At 41.0% G+C, this 14,779-nt stretch overlaps 1 protein-coding gene across 4 annotated transcripts in view; it reads right to left on the reverse strand.

Moving 5' to 3' along the window:
- Nucleotides 1–14,779, reverse strand: part of LOC145998920 (1-acyl-sn-glycerol-3-phosphate acyltransferase alpha-like) — an 85,003-nt gene that overhangs the window by 44,229 nt on the left and 25,995 nt on the right. Inside the window, exon 1 of one of the 4 annotated variants that reach the window (XM_083135693.1) lies at nucleotides 9,813–10,118. The exons of the other annotated variants lie outside the window; for them this stretch is intronic. The gene's annotated coding sequence lies outside the window, so the exon portion shown is untranslated. Of the gene's footprint in view, nucleotides 1–9,812; nucleotides 10,119–14,779 lie in introns of those variants that run through there. 4 annotated transcript variants of the gene reach the window in all.

The following is a 14,779-nucleotide window of genomic DNA, read 5'->3' on the forward strand; positions in this document are numbered from 1 at the left end:
AGGGGGAAAGGTGGGGAAACTGGCACCAGATAGGGGAAAAGGTGAGGACACTGACACCGGATAGAGGAAAAGGTGGGGAAACTGGCACCAGATAGGGGAAAAGGTGAGGACACTGACGCCGGATAGAGGAAAAGGTGGGGAAACTGGCAACAGATAGGGGGAAAAGGTGGGGAAATTGGCACCGAATAGGGGAATAGGTGGGGAAACTGGCACCGGATAGGGGGAAGGGGGGGGAACTGGCACCAGATAGGGGAAAAGGTGAGGACACTGACACCGGATAGGGGAAAAGGTGGAGAAACTGGCAACAGATAGGGGAAAAGGTGGGGAAATTGGCACCGAATAGGGGAATAGGTGGGGAAACTGGCACCGGATAGGCGGAAATGTGGGAAACATGGACCGGATAGGAGGAAAGTTATGAAAGCAGCACCTGATAGAGGCAAAGGTGGGAAACCGGTACAGGATACGGGGACGTAGAAAACTGGCACCGAAGTGAATGTGGGGGAAGAGGACGGTAGCAAGTAGTAGGAAGAAAAGGATAATCGATAAGATCGGAGGGATACTACGCCTTTACTATCACTGTGTACGTTGTTAACCTTCACGACAGTGGCGGCGATTGGGTACCAAAACTGGGCGGGGGCAAGGACATTTTACTTTCTCTTTGTAGATAAGGTTTAGCATAGTGCGGGGGAAAAAGGAGGGCAGGTGCCCCCCCCCCCTGATTGGCTACTACTGCTTCACGATGATACGAATACTTGGGATTGAACAAAGTTGACGACCACGTGTTGAAAAACATCGCACATTTTGGCAACGCGTGGGAAGGATTACATGGCAAGCAGCTGGTTGCATCATATACACTTGCATCGTCGCTTAAGGTTGAAAACTCGACAGCGCCAGAGGGGTTTTCTCTTCTTGGTAGAGCGGTAAGTGAGTGAAATCTCAGTCTAACATTGTTGTTCATGGTAATTAAAACAGTGACATAGTAACCAAGAAAGGGGTATACTCGATTCTGTAGAAGGGAGATTTTATGTGGCGTCCTGTACGAGATGTTCCAATCCAAAGCTTGTAAATCATCATCATCTCCTCCCTCCTGTAAATCCTCACAACTACCATCAATTATTTGTTATAGACACTCGATGTACAGAGCAAATATTTGATAAATTACTTTATGAACAGGCTCCCGTCACCCTCTATCAATTATTCTGGTGTTTTTCACTGAACATCTTTCGACATTCCTTGCAATTTATATCAGGCACCGAAGATTCTGGGAAAACGTAAACCATGCAAGCTGGCCTAGAATTAACATGACACAACGCGTTGACACTGTGTTAGGAGCGAGTATGTTTACAGTGCAAATGAAATATTTGCAGATTTTTATGGCGTCGTTCGCATTCTCGTATAATGAATAACAGGGGAAATATTGCGACGCTTGAGCTCGACTAAGAATCAATAAACAATGGGGGGGGGTGGAGTTCCTATGTACCAACGCTATAAAGCATTTGTATAAACGTCGGTGCATCCAAGAAATAAGTGGAATTTGTATTCATTCCCAAATGACAAGTACAAAAACCATTCCAGCTCTTGAGCATCAGTGAAAACCCCTATTGTTTTACCTCACGTAACTAGGTTAGTCGCGACGATGAGGATGATGAAATGTATAGCAAATGCCCAAATGTTGCTTCGTATTTGACATCGGAAGGTCTCAGGTTCAAATACTCGGGCAACTATCCGGATGTATTTTCCGCCTAGTGTCGTCAATCGTCTTACACGGAATTCGAACTAAAGACCTCTATGCATTCACCATACCAGAGGTACCTGCTCTTAAACAATAAGTAGTTCGGTATCTTCATTATTGAAAAATACGTCGCTTTTCTTCCTCTTAAGAAATTGCGAGAATGAGGATCAACGTTGATCAGACCTATTGAATGATTGATTTGATTTACTTTACTTCGCCTTTTTTTTTCACTTTTGGCTATCGCGAAGATGAGGATGCATGGTGATGAGATTGAGATGAAATGGATGGAAGGACAATCACAAACGCACGTGGACAGAACGCAACACAAACTCCGCGAGTCCAGAGGCCAGAGCCTCACTAGTGTGCTAAAAGCAGTCGTTCGTGAAAAGGAGGTTGTTGACATTTGGGTGTCTTGAGAAAGGGTCACCCCTTGCACTCCGAATATTGATTAGATCAGATTGATGAAAGGACACTCACCATGCCACTGCCGAGCTTGAATTCGCATATTTCAGCAGAGATCGAGAAGACGTCTCACTACGCTTGGCCACCGAAGCGGGAAGAAACTTTATTGAACTTTAAAACTAAATCAACACTTACGACACGTTTTTGTGGCGTATGCATAACTTATATAGTGAACCTCAGGGGTGCCCAAAGAGGGGGATTATGGCGCAGGTTACGCCATCGAAATTCTTGGGGGGGATTTTTTTCCCTTTAAGTAATACATATAAAAATTCAACATTTATATATTTTTCCAAAATATAGGTATGTAAAACTTTTACACGTGGTTCTGCGGGGGATTCTGAATTAAACGTTGGGGGGGGGGGGCAGTCTCCAACTCTCTAGGTCTTAGATTATGGCGGCTATTTTAGTTAGAGGGGGACTGAGCATTAAATTGAGAGGGTATACAATTCTTGGGTATTACTATTGTCTTGGACTGTAGCGGCAATTCTTGTGTGGAGACTGAGAATTAATTTTTTGGAGGAGGCAATATCCACTCTTCAATATCAACAGTAAGTCTAAAATTGGCTTAGAAATTATGGTGGTAGGATTGAGTATTAAATTTAAAGGAGGATATAGGAAGCTTTTGATAAAGTGTTAAATCTTAGGTTGTCAAAGAATTTCTGTAGTGAAGAGAGAGTTCGAACATTAAGTTTTGAAGACTGTATTTAGCGACGTTTAGACGCCGAACGTGCCAAAAGAGAAGCTCGAAAAGACTAATTAATTATCTCGGGATCCTAAGAAAGTATTGACACCCAAAAAAATTATTAGTAATATTCTTGCAAGCCTCCAAAGAGATGAATAAGAATGCGTGTTTATTTGGCGCTATGCTGAGGTGAATGTGAAATTTTATACTATAAGGTGCATTACAAGACATAAGCAATATTCTCGATATTCATTAGTAACATCACTTAATGCTTAGTGTTGGTATACTGATTAATTTAAAGCAGGTGCATCATTTGGAACAAAAATATATCGAATCCACATTTCTAACTTCACGCCACAGAAAAATTTTACTTTAACAAGTTAAATTTACACTGAACATAAAATCCACGTAATTTTTGTTGTGGGTTACTAAAATAATTATATTTACCCCAAGAAAACGGGGAGGGGTGAGTTCTTTCAAATAGGAACCGTATTATATTATCGTCCTGAGCTTTACTTTGTGGGGATTACTATATGGTTTGAGTGCGCGAATAATATAATTTGGGGGGACGCATGACATGATTTTGGAGGGGATTGCGGCATTGGCCTTGAGGGGGGGGGAATGGGCACCCCTGGTGCACCTCTGGACTCCCCGACGGTGTTGCGGTAATGCTGTCGGATTGTAACCAAGCTCCATGTATCCAGTGAATACACAGTGATTCCAACCTTACCTTAAACTGCAGGTACAGTCCCGATCTGTGCATAAAGTGGACTTAAAACTTCGGCAAAGTGTACCTCCTGTGGGTAGCAATCAGCTACTGCCCTGATGAGAATATCGCACTGGTTAAATTATAGACCATGCCGTTATAAGGTGATAATTGCTATCATTCCATCCTCAAGAACACCCCACCTCAGCCGATATTACAACCACGTTTCTACAGGCCGATTGCTTCAATGAAGTTTCTATTTCGCCGTGTCGCACAAAGCCAACTTCTGCAGAGTAACACGCCCCATGATTATATTCTTTCCACGGGTGTAATAAGCTGGTGGGCATAGCCCCGCCTCGGTCAATAATTCAAATGTAGCTTCATCTACGATTCCTTTTAACCCGTTTCCCTTTAACCGACATCCCTTTAACTCTTGTCCCTGTCATGTTTCCCACGTTTGTACATATACTCAAGATAGACCTATTCATTTACGATAATTGCATTTATGCAATAGCTTTGGCTAAAGTACAAGGCAAATAAATGACACGTGAAATTACTCTAAGTTCTAAACCAGGTTGAAATATTATCGTTTCTAAAAAGAACTATACTCCATGAGGCCTTAAAAAGATATCTTTGCGGGCTTGCAGCAGACGACAATAAGGGGGGGGGGGGTGTCTGCGAGAACCAATCAGGTCCGCGAATGAGCGAGCCTAGTTGCCACAGCTAGCTCGCTGCACCCTCCTGTTTCGAGTGAGTTGTAACTGCGACCGCGCTTGTGCTCAAAACATAATACGTGTTCGAGATGAAATTTTCACTTGTTTCACTTACTTGTTCTTCGTCTTTTGAAACAATATATTTCCTGACTTCAGTGTACTTGAATTTCATAGCGATGTGACTATTCTTTCATTCATTGAAGCAAGCACTGAAATCACCGTGCGAAAATTATTCCTCTTTCTACCTCGGCCTGTTTGTTCGGCTGAGGAGCAGACGACACGAGAGTATCGGCAACAGTGTGCGAGCGACGTTTGCTGTTAGCCCGCGAAGCGCTCTTTCCAAGGCCTCCTGCAGTATAGAATCACAGACTGCCAATGAGTAGGCTACGTAGTGTACTAACATCATTGTTTACAATTAGAATTTTCAATTTTTTTTAAACATTATAATTAAATTCTTAAGAAAAGTGACTGATTTCATGACCGATTACTGACTATACTGCGGGACACGAAAATGCGAGCTTCAAGGTCAACCCTCTCCCAGCTCCCCTCTTCTCCCCTCGCCCGGCGTCGTTGTCGCATTTGTAGCTTCGTCTCAACACGAACGGGTGCAGGTCTTTTATGCCATGATTCGGTAAAGTTGGATGTTGCTATTACCGTGAGTGACACTAATAGTACTGATGACAATGAAAATACCCTCGTACGAAACAACAACGAGGGAAACTATTCGGCAGGTGCGACCCCAATAAACAAAGTACGAGTACTGTTGCACGTGTATAGCTTTTTTCAAACGTTAGCTGATAATCCAGAAATGTCAAAGACTATTCACTTCAAATAAGTTCAAAAGCTGACTGAAGACATATGTGGCGTAGGCAAAGCCACTGTTTACAGCATTAAAAGGGTCATAGATAATGCGGAAGGAAAGTAAATTGCACTTAGATATGTCACGGAAACATTTCAAAAGAGAGAATATAATCAGATTAGTTGACTTTTGATAAAGAATCAGTGCGTAGGTCTATTTTTAATTTTTATAATCGTTTGGTTTGGTTTGAGTTGGTGTTTTAAGTCCACTTTATGCACAGTAAGGCTAATCGGGACTGGACCTACAGTTTAAAGTGGAATCCGAACCACTGTGTGCCTCCACCGGGTATCGAACCCGGGACCCCTTGATTACAAGGCGACGACGCTACCACTGCGCCATCGGGGAGGCCTTTTTATAATCGTGGTGAATATTCAACTGCTGAAAAGTTGAGACTTAGCAGAAAAATAAACTTTCGGGGTTAAAAAGCAAAAGCGGTTATAATTCTGCAGAAATTAAAGAAAAGCATAACATAAATCATAAAAAGTTTCAAGTTAAAATAATAACGTACAAGTATGAAATATTGCAATCTGAGGGAGAGAACGTCAGCCCAACATGGCAGCGCTCTGGCTATGTGTGACAGAGAGACTCGCATTTTCTTGTCCCGCAGTATAGTAAAACATAGCTATGAACAAAGTTGCCTTCTTACCAACAGTTAATAGATGTTACAAGTTGAGAAGTTCAGACGAAACGATGAAAGAATTTCTAAAAATACACCTTGCACTTTGCCTGCTCACGTTAAGTTGTAGATTTGCGAATCTTCACGAAGGTTCCGAATTCGAATCCTGGCCTGGGTATAGGTGTTTGATTGTCCGTTTAACAATTGCATGTTGATAATCATTACTTCATCATCCCAGTTAACCGAAAATGGCAGAAATGCCACGCAAAATAAGAAGAGTACATCATCACTTGCACTTTCTTGATAATGATTATCAATTGTCAAACCCTTCTCGATAATACATAACTTGATGCAAAACTAGATTTGAATAATGTAATTCTCACATAGCTACGTATATATTTTCAAATAATTCAAACATGATCAAAAGCGTGTCCAACTTAACTAAGAATGCAAATTGAATTGCCTTTTTGAACATGCGATCTGACGATAAGTTGGACGTAAATAAAGGACATGCCGTACGAAGTTATTTGTAAATATTCAAGTAGTGCCATAATTAGATCGTATTTACAACTAACAGTTGGGCTGAAAAGTTCGTAGGCTGACTCATAGATGGCGTTACTAGAATTAAATCCATGTGATTTTTACTTAGTACTAACCTTCAAAAGATATGTGTATAAATTTCACAGCTGCCAGATAATTAGTTCGTGAGATATAGCATTGTGAGTGAAGCAGCTTTTGTTTTTTGTGAAAAATGGATAAAAAAAGAATTTCGTGTGTTAATAAAGCATTGCTTTTTGGCGAAAAAAATACTGTTGAAGCCAAGGCTTGGCTTGATAAACATTATTCGGACTCTGCACCAGGAAAATCAACCGTTGAGAAGTGGTTTGCTAAATTTAAACGAGGCGAAATGAGCATCGAAGACGATGCACGCAGTGGACGCCCCAAAGAGGCTGTTACCGACGAAAACATCAAAAAAGTCCACAAAATAATTTTAAATGATCGTAAAGTGAAGTTGATCGAGATAGCTGAGATTATTACATAGCGTTGTTGGAGCGTTTAAAGGATGAAATCACGAAAAAACGGCCCCATTTGAAGAAGAAAAAAGTGCTGTTTCATCAAGACAATGCACCGTGTCACAAATCAATGAAAACGATGGCAAAATTATATGAATTATACTACGAATTGCTTCCCCATCCACCATATTCTCCAGATCTGTCCCCCAGTGACTTTTTCCTGTTTGCAGACCTTAAAAGAATGCTCGCTGGAAAGAAATTTAGCACTGATGAAGAGGTAATCGCCGAAACTGAGGCCTATTTTGAGGCTAAAGAGAAATCGTACTATAAAAATGGCATCGAAAAATTGTATGACCGCTATAATCGTTGTATCGCCCTCAAATTCAACTATATTGAATAATAAAATCGAATTTTGTCAAAAAAATATTTTTTACTATGTTAGCCTACGAACTTTTCAGCCCAACTGTTATGGTTTCAGAATACCCAAATGCAGTGGAGGCTGGCAACTAGTATAATGGGTAGTGCCAACGTGATCAAGAAATCGAAAAAAAATCACTAGCATATGTCATAGAAATCTAATGACAGAGGTAATTTTAATGGAGCTTTGTTTACTAAAATTGCAGACAAAAATTCAGAGTTTTTAACATTGGTTTATTTTACTTCGCATTTGTATTACTTTTGGCTAATCGCGAAGATAAGGATGAGTGAACACTCACAAAGAACACCCGATGCCCAGGCCGAGATTCGAACCCGCAATCCCTGGCGTTGTAGCATGCTGTGCGGAGGTCGGACAGAGTTTCTAGGGAATAAATGCGACTATTAAAATTTCGACGCCTGTCACCTTTACCATTTTTTGATATTTTTAAATAGAATTGATGTTTAAATCTGGCGTGGGACAGCCAAGTTGTTTAACATTTAATTTAATATCGTATAGTACCTTGGAAAACGGTGTATGTAATAATGCTCTAATCTGACTCATCTTTACTAACTACCCTTCTTTCACACACCATCGGACACTTTCACTTCACTAAAAAGAAATACACTGAACAATTAGAGACACCCAGTCGATCACTGCATTCTCGACGTGCTTTGTTTATAATTTGCAACCCCAGCAGGGCAGACGGTACATCAACAATCGGTGTTACTAACAACTGAAATATGATTATTTGCTAAATGAACTGTAGATCTACAATTTTTAGAATCCAATGCAAGAAACTGAATTATATCTCCAAGTGAAATTCTTATACTGATAGATTTTCCGTGTGATTTTTCAAATATTAAAGTAAAAAATCCCCTGTGATGCGAATTCCCTTTGATATTTAGGCAATTCTTTTCTACAGAAAATGTCCTCAATAGTGTCAACGTCAGTTGCAACACATGAGTGTCTGTGTGCGTGAGAGCAAGGGATATATCTTTTCTTAAGGAAGAAATCGATAACAAAAAAGTCTGGATGGCTCTTTAGACGCATCTACGTATCTAAATGGTTATATACATTTGGGGAAGATATTGCGATCGTTCTTGCCAAGTAGGCAGAAAAGTATCTCTCTCGCGAATTACTTCTCCAACGAGTATTACAAATCGGTCAGGATTAGTCACTTCTCTGTGAAGTTTGCAACTATGTCAACACAATGCGAAAGCTTCGCGTTGTGCCAGTCGAAAAGGGGCACGGCTGGTTGTCTTATGGCTACCACTGGGCTACCACCTCCTCGCTCGTTAACTGCGGAGACTTTTTCATGCCTCCGCGCATGCCTCTGCGCACAGGCCTGACTATGCTGGCCCAGAGCAAGTGAGAGAACAGCTGGGGATGCGGCGCAGGAATTGAGGCGGCCGTAAGCTCGAACGCTTACGAGATTCGAATCTCCTCGTTCGTATATGTATTAATTTAACTATATTTTAGCAAAGCAGGTGCTTTTTTTTTCTGAGGGTAGAGCCATGGCACGGCGGCTCTCCCCTTAAATCCGCCGCTGCCCAAATGTATACGTATATGCGAAGGCACGGGGTTAACATTGTGAGGATTTCCCATAAACTATTTCAGTTACAACTTTTAGGCCAAGTTATGTCAATTTTTTTTTTTTTTTTTAATAATAATTTACCACGATATCTCATTTTAACATTTTCTGACTTTTTCGAATAATTTTTCGCCTTCAACTGCAGCACCCGCTATAAATCCGGGTATGGGTTTCAGATATACTGTATGTACAGTCATATATTTTTCATAACACACGATCAAACAACTTGGATGTGGGTCTGTTTCTTAACCTGTATGACTGAATGATAACTACACTATCGACCAGTTTCCTAATGAAGCTGACGTATGTGAATATTAAACTTCATTAAATATATGCACAAAAAATGCAGATAAACAAAATACGGCACGTGAGCATGTAATCAATGAACAAGATAACATTGTCTTTCTTAACAATGCCACCACAGATGCCACAACGAAATTAAAATATCCATCAGTACAATTCCTTCAAGCCGCATTGTCGACTTTTAGTCTGTCATTGATACATTGAAAACTCGACAAGTTTAGAATATGCACATCTAAAGGTTCAGTTTCCAACAAATCTGTTAAGTTTGGTTGTTAATCCAGTTTATCGTTTTTAAGGAAATGTAATACAATTGTAAAGGGAAACGTTTATTGTTGTGGTTGATTTTAATCTAATATCTATGAAATAAGGGGGGAAGACGGTTATTTTAAAATGTAAAACAATTATGTATATTTTATATGTATATTGTAATGGACAAGAAACGGAAACGGCATAAAAGCTGTTAGGTCCAAAATAAAGGAATGAATGAATGAATGAATAAAAAAAAATGAATGCACAAAAAATTATAATAGACAAAAAACGGCATAAAAGCTGTTAGGTCCAAAATAAAGAATGAATTTGAAGGACCTAAACTAACCTATATTGTGCATAAAAGGCACGTCCTGAAATTCTTTCATAACAGCAGCAATCTGGAATGTATCAAGTTCTTACGTCATTGAAACACCACCACCATACATCAACTTGTGACGTCTTACTTACCACAGGCGTGACAGAAAAGAACCTTCGATATATGACAGTCGGTCCACTGGCGACAAACCACACGCTTCCGCACTACTCACTAGCCACGTGGGGCATGATAACACACAACACGAGCCGTTTGTTTGATGTTCCCTCGCTGCTACCCAGAGTTCCTTTTGGCGTGTTTTATCATTAGAGGTCAACTGGCGTAATGGCACTTTGAGCCAATCCACTTATCTATACTTATCTGTGGCTGTGCCATGAATGGTTTGCCGTTTCCACGTGATTTCTATGGATGCACGTTGGAACGTGATTGAGCGGAAACCTTGTTTACTGTCTGATCAAATTACGCTCCTTCAGGGGCAGACCGTTTTGACATTTTCATGCTTACTTCTCTTATCTTCGCGAAATCACGCCCAAGCTCTTTGTTTTGTCCATCAGTTACATAATACGCTTCCAACGTGGAATTGTACTGTAATAACCGTGAAGAAATGCTTGCGTTGCGACTGCCTCCCTGTCTGCCAACGGTATACAATTCTTCCTGATAATTAAATTCTTACGAGTGCATTGATTGAAAAAAAAATCATTTGTTTTTAATGCACGTTAAATCAAGCGTTTGAAGCGGAAACTGCGATGGGAAATGCCCTACGGCCCTCATAACGAGCACTTGACAGGGGCGCCGACTTGTCAAAATTATTGGGGGGGGGGGGGGGCTTTGCTCACTGAAATAAATTATTGAATGACTCACTCCCCTCCCTTTTTTAAGTTTTGACCTCAGTGTTCTTAATCTCGTAGAAGCCAATGAATTCCTCAAAAATATCAAAATTTTCATTCAAAGTTAGAATGCAGAATGTCAATTGTTCACGGATGGATATGTCACGAGTTTCGTCAACCATAATAGCAAAATATTCCCAACTTTTAATATCTGCTACCACGGAGCGCAAAACAGATCTCCCTAATATATCAATGATCTCGTTCTGAATGTCATGTGAGAGCCAATTGTAGCTCATCCACTCTCCTAGTTCAAGCACATCGTCTTTTGAAACTCTTTTTAGTAAAAATGTTAACAATACTCATAATTATATACTTAGTATGTGTTTTGCTGTCTCTGGTCATAGCCCCCCCCCCCCCCAAAGTTGATGGTCTAGAACATTTCAAATGTGTATTTAAAGTTAAGTTCATGTGGCACAATTCAGAGTAAACTTTACAAGAGAAGCAAAATTATTTGGGGGCTCTGCCCCCACATCGTTAAACCCCAAAGCTCCATGGAGTCGGCGCCTATGGCACTTGATAATCTTGTTTGCGGTTATTTCGGTAATTATCGTTACGTTCACGTGTACTAACTTTTTGGGACCGATGAATGTGACAAAGGAATAATTTTAAATAGTCCAGCACTGTGGGCTGTGCGGTCAAGCTTTGGACTCCGGGTACGAAACACGCGCAGTTTCGAGTCTCCTGGGAGAAGTGTCACAAACTTTCTCGTGAGATTTCTGCCTGTATGAGACCCACTACTGTGAGGAAATTGGGGAGATAGGAATGATTAGAGAAAGCCGGTCATAGAAAACCTACACTACTACAGCGACTGGAGGTTCGTCATGCTGACCACACGTCACTCCATAATTGGTGGGACGATTTCCTACCTCGGCAGGTGGAAGTGAGGCCGGCAGTCGGTAGGTAGACCTTGGCCCTCACAGGCTGTTGCGCCGTGGGTTATAATAATTTTAAATGTTCACGTTTGAACTGATGGTTTTAAGAGAATGGTAAAGGTGTCTTAGCTGACAAAGACAAGTGGATTCATATTTTCCACTATACTTTTTCAGTTCGAATGTGCGCTTCAAGGACATCCACCCAGCTCCGTGCTTCCCTCTTCCTCACTTCCACTCCTATGCTTTCCCCGTGCAGCATGAAATAAAAATGACCGGGACACCCAATGAACAGGCAGAAGGCAGGTGTTGGTTGTGTTTGGAGGGGAACAGGCGACTGCGTGGGGAGACGATGCCGTGACCTTGAAGCGCAGATTGGAAATGAAAGAAGTATAGCGTACGATGGATTTTTTATCGCAGGACAAAGGGCTGGAATTGTAAAGTTACATATTGCATAGCTGTGTTCTAGGGGGCGGCAGGATATACAATAATTGCCATTTTAACCTTCGTTTTAAAGTTGTTCAGTGATTTTCTCAAAATTTCAGGAGGGGCTGTAGCCCCATCAGCTCTCCCTCTCTGTACGCCAGGAATATTTTCCAACACTTTCCCAACGCTCTCACTCTCTCGCTGTCTCCCTCTCCCTCTCTTTCTGTGTGCGTGTGTGTGTTAGGGATGGCCAAACGGATCCGGATCCGAAAAATCCGGATCCATTCGGATCCGGATCCGGATCTGAAAGTTCCGGATCCGGATCCGAAAGTTCCGGATCTGGATCCGGATCCGAGAGTTCCGGATCCGGGTCTGAAAGTTTCGGATCTGGATCCGGATCCGAGAGTTTCGTATCTCAATCCCATTATAATATTACCACACCTTAAAACGTATTATGATCTTCGATTACAAAGAAATTTTTCGTTAGTCCTACAAGAATTTTTTTCAAGTGTTGTTCCTAAAATACTTTGCTACGCATCAGCTAACACACTCGTGCACACATGTCAGAGGTGATTTTGTAAATGCCATTGAAACGAATATGTATTCATTCGAATGTATTGGAAATGAAAACACACATAAATGTGAGACATTCCATTCCAGGATGAAACCTTTAACACATATAACAAGATAGAAATGTTATACAAAAATTATACAATTGTTCTACAGTTACAGTTCTACAAATTAAAATAAAACATTATAATATATGCAGTGTTAAATAATTACAAAGTGTAAGACTAACAAGGGAGGTTACCTAAGTATCCCCCTCCGATTTCCATGAAACTTGGCAGTATAGTGGGGCGCAAAGGAAGAATTACGTGTTTTTTTGTTTCAGCTAAAAAACTATTTTAAGGGGCAAAACCCCCTCAAATGTCAGGATGAAGACAAATTGACGTGAGGATCTGACCCCTGTGTCCGCCTCCGATTTCCATGATACTTGGCAGGTGTATAGTGGGGCCCAATGGAAGAAATACGTGTTTTTTTGTTTCAGCTAAAATAACAGTTTTAGGGGGCAAAACCCCCTCAAATGTCAAGATGAGGACAAATTGAAGTGAGGATCTGAGCCCTGTGTCCCCCTCCGATTTTCATGATACTTTTCAGGTGTATATATAAACGGGCCCAAATGAAGAAATACGTGTTTTTTTTTGTTTCAGCTAAAAAACGGTTTTAGGGGGCAAAACCCCCTCAAATGTCAAGATGAGGACAAATTGAAGTGAGGATCTGACCCCTGTGTCCCTCCGATTTCCATAAAACTTGCCAGGTCTATAGTGGGGCCCAATGGAAGAAATGCGTGTTTTTATGTTTCAGCTAAAAAACGGTTTTAGGGGGCAAAACCCCATCAAATATCAAGATGAGGACAAATTGAAGAGAGGATCTGACCCCTGTGTCCCCCTCCGATTTTCATGATACTTGGCAGGTGTATATATAAACGGGCCCAAATGAAGAAATACGTGTTTTTTTTTGTTTAAGCTAAAAAACGGTTTTAGGGGGCAAAACCCCCCTCAAATGTCAAGATGAGGACAAATTGAAGTGAGGATCTGACCCCTGTGCCCCTCCGATTTCCATAAAACTTGGCAGGTGTATAGTGGGGCCCAATGGAAGAAATGCGTGTTTTTTGTTTCCGCTAAAAAACTGTTTTAGGGGGCAAAACCCCCTCAAATGTCAAGATGAGGACAAATTGAAGTGAGGATCTGACCCCTGTGTCCCCCTCCGATTTCCATGACACTTGGCAGGTGTATAGAGGGGCCCAAAGGAAGAATTACGTGTTTTTTTTGTTTCAGCTAAAAACTGTTTTAGGGGGCAAAATCCCCTCAAATGTCAAGATGAGGACAAATTGAAGTAAGGATCTGACCCCTGTGTCCCCCTCCGATTCTCATGAAATTTGACAGGTGTATAGAGAGGCCCTATCCCCCCTGTTTCTTCCTATGCCATATTTACATGGTTTCGGGGTCAGATCCCCACTTTAATTTCTCCTCATCTTGACATTTGAGGGGGAATGAAAACACACATAAATGTGAGACATTCCATTCCAGGATGAAACCTTTAACACATATAACAAGATAGAAATGTTATACAAAAATTATACAATTGTTCTACAGTTACAGTTCTACAAATTAAAATAAAAAAGTTCTGGATCTGGATTTCGGATCCGGTAGGATCCGGATCTCGCCATCCCTACTATACACCTGCCACGTTTCATGGAAATCGGAGGGGAACACAGGGGTCAGATCCCCTCTTCAATTTGTCCTCATCTTGACATTTGAGAGGTGGTTGCCCCCTAGAACAAATTTTTTGCCGAAACAAAAAAACACGTATTTCTTCATTTGGGCCCTGCAAGTTTCATGGAAATCGGAGGGTGAGACTTAGACCTCCCTTGTAAGTGTATTAATTAATTACAAATCGCGCACGCGCGCACACACACACTATATATATATATATATATATATATATATATATATATATATATATATATGTGTGTGTGTGTGTGTGTGTGTGTGGGGGTGTGTGTGTGTGTGTGTGTGTGTATGTATATTATATATATACGTATATTAGCAGGTAACAATATGTTTTATAAGCACATTCTTACTTTCCAAAGAAGCGCATGTGGGATGGCAAAACGGATCCAAAAGTACCGGATCCGGATCCGAAAGTACCGGATCCGGGTCCGAAAGTTCCGGATCTGGATCCGGATCCGAGAGTTCCGGATCCGGGTCTGAAAGTTTCGGATCTGGATCCGGATCCGAGAGTTTCGTATCTCAATCCCATTATAATATTACCACACCTTAAAAGGTATTATGATCTTCGATTACAAAGAAATTTTTCGTTAGTCCTACAAGAATTTTTTTCAAGTGTTGTTCCTAA

Source organism: Lepisma saccharinum, chromosome 14 (assembly GCF_977018435.1).
Source record: "Lepisma saccharinum chromosome 14, izLepSacc3.1, whole genome shotgun sequence".
Classification (NCBI taxonomy): Eukaryota; Metazoa; Arthropoda; class Insecta; order Zygentoma; family Lepismatidae; genus Lepisma; species Lepisma saccharinum.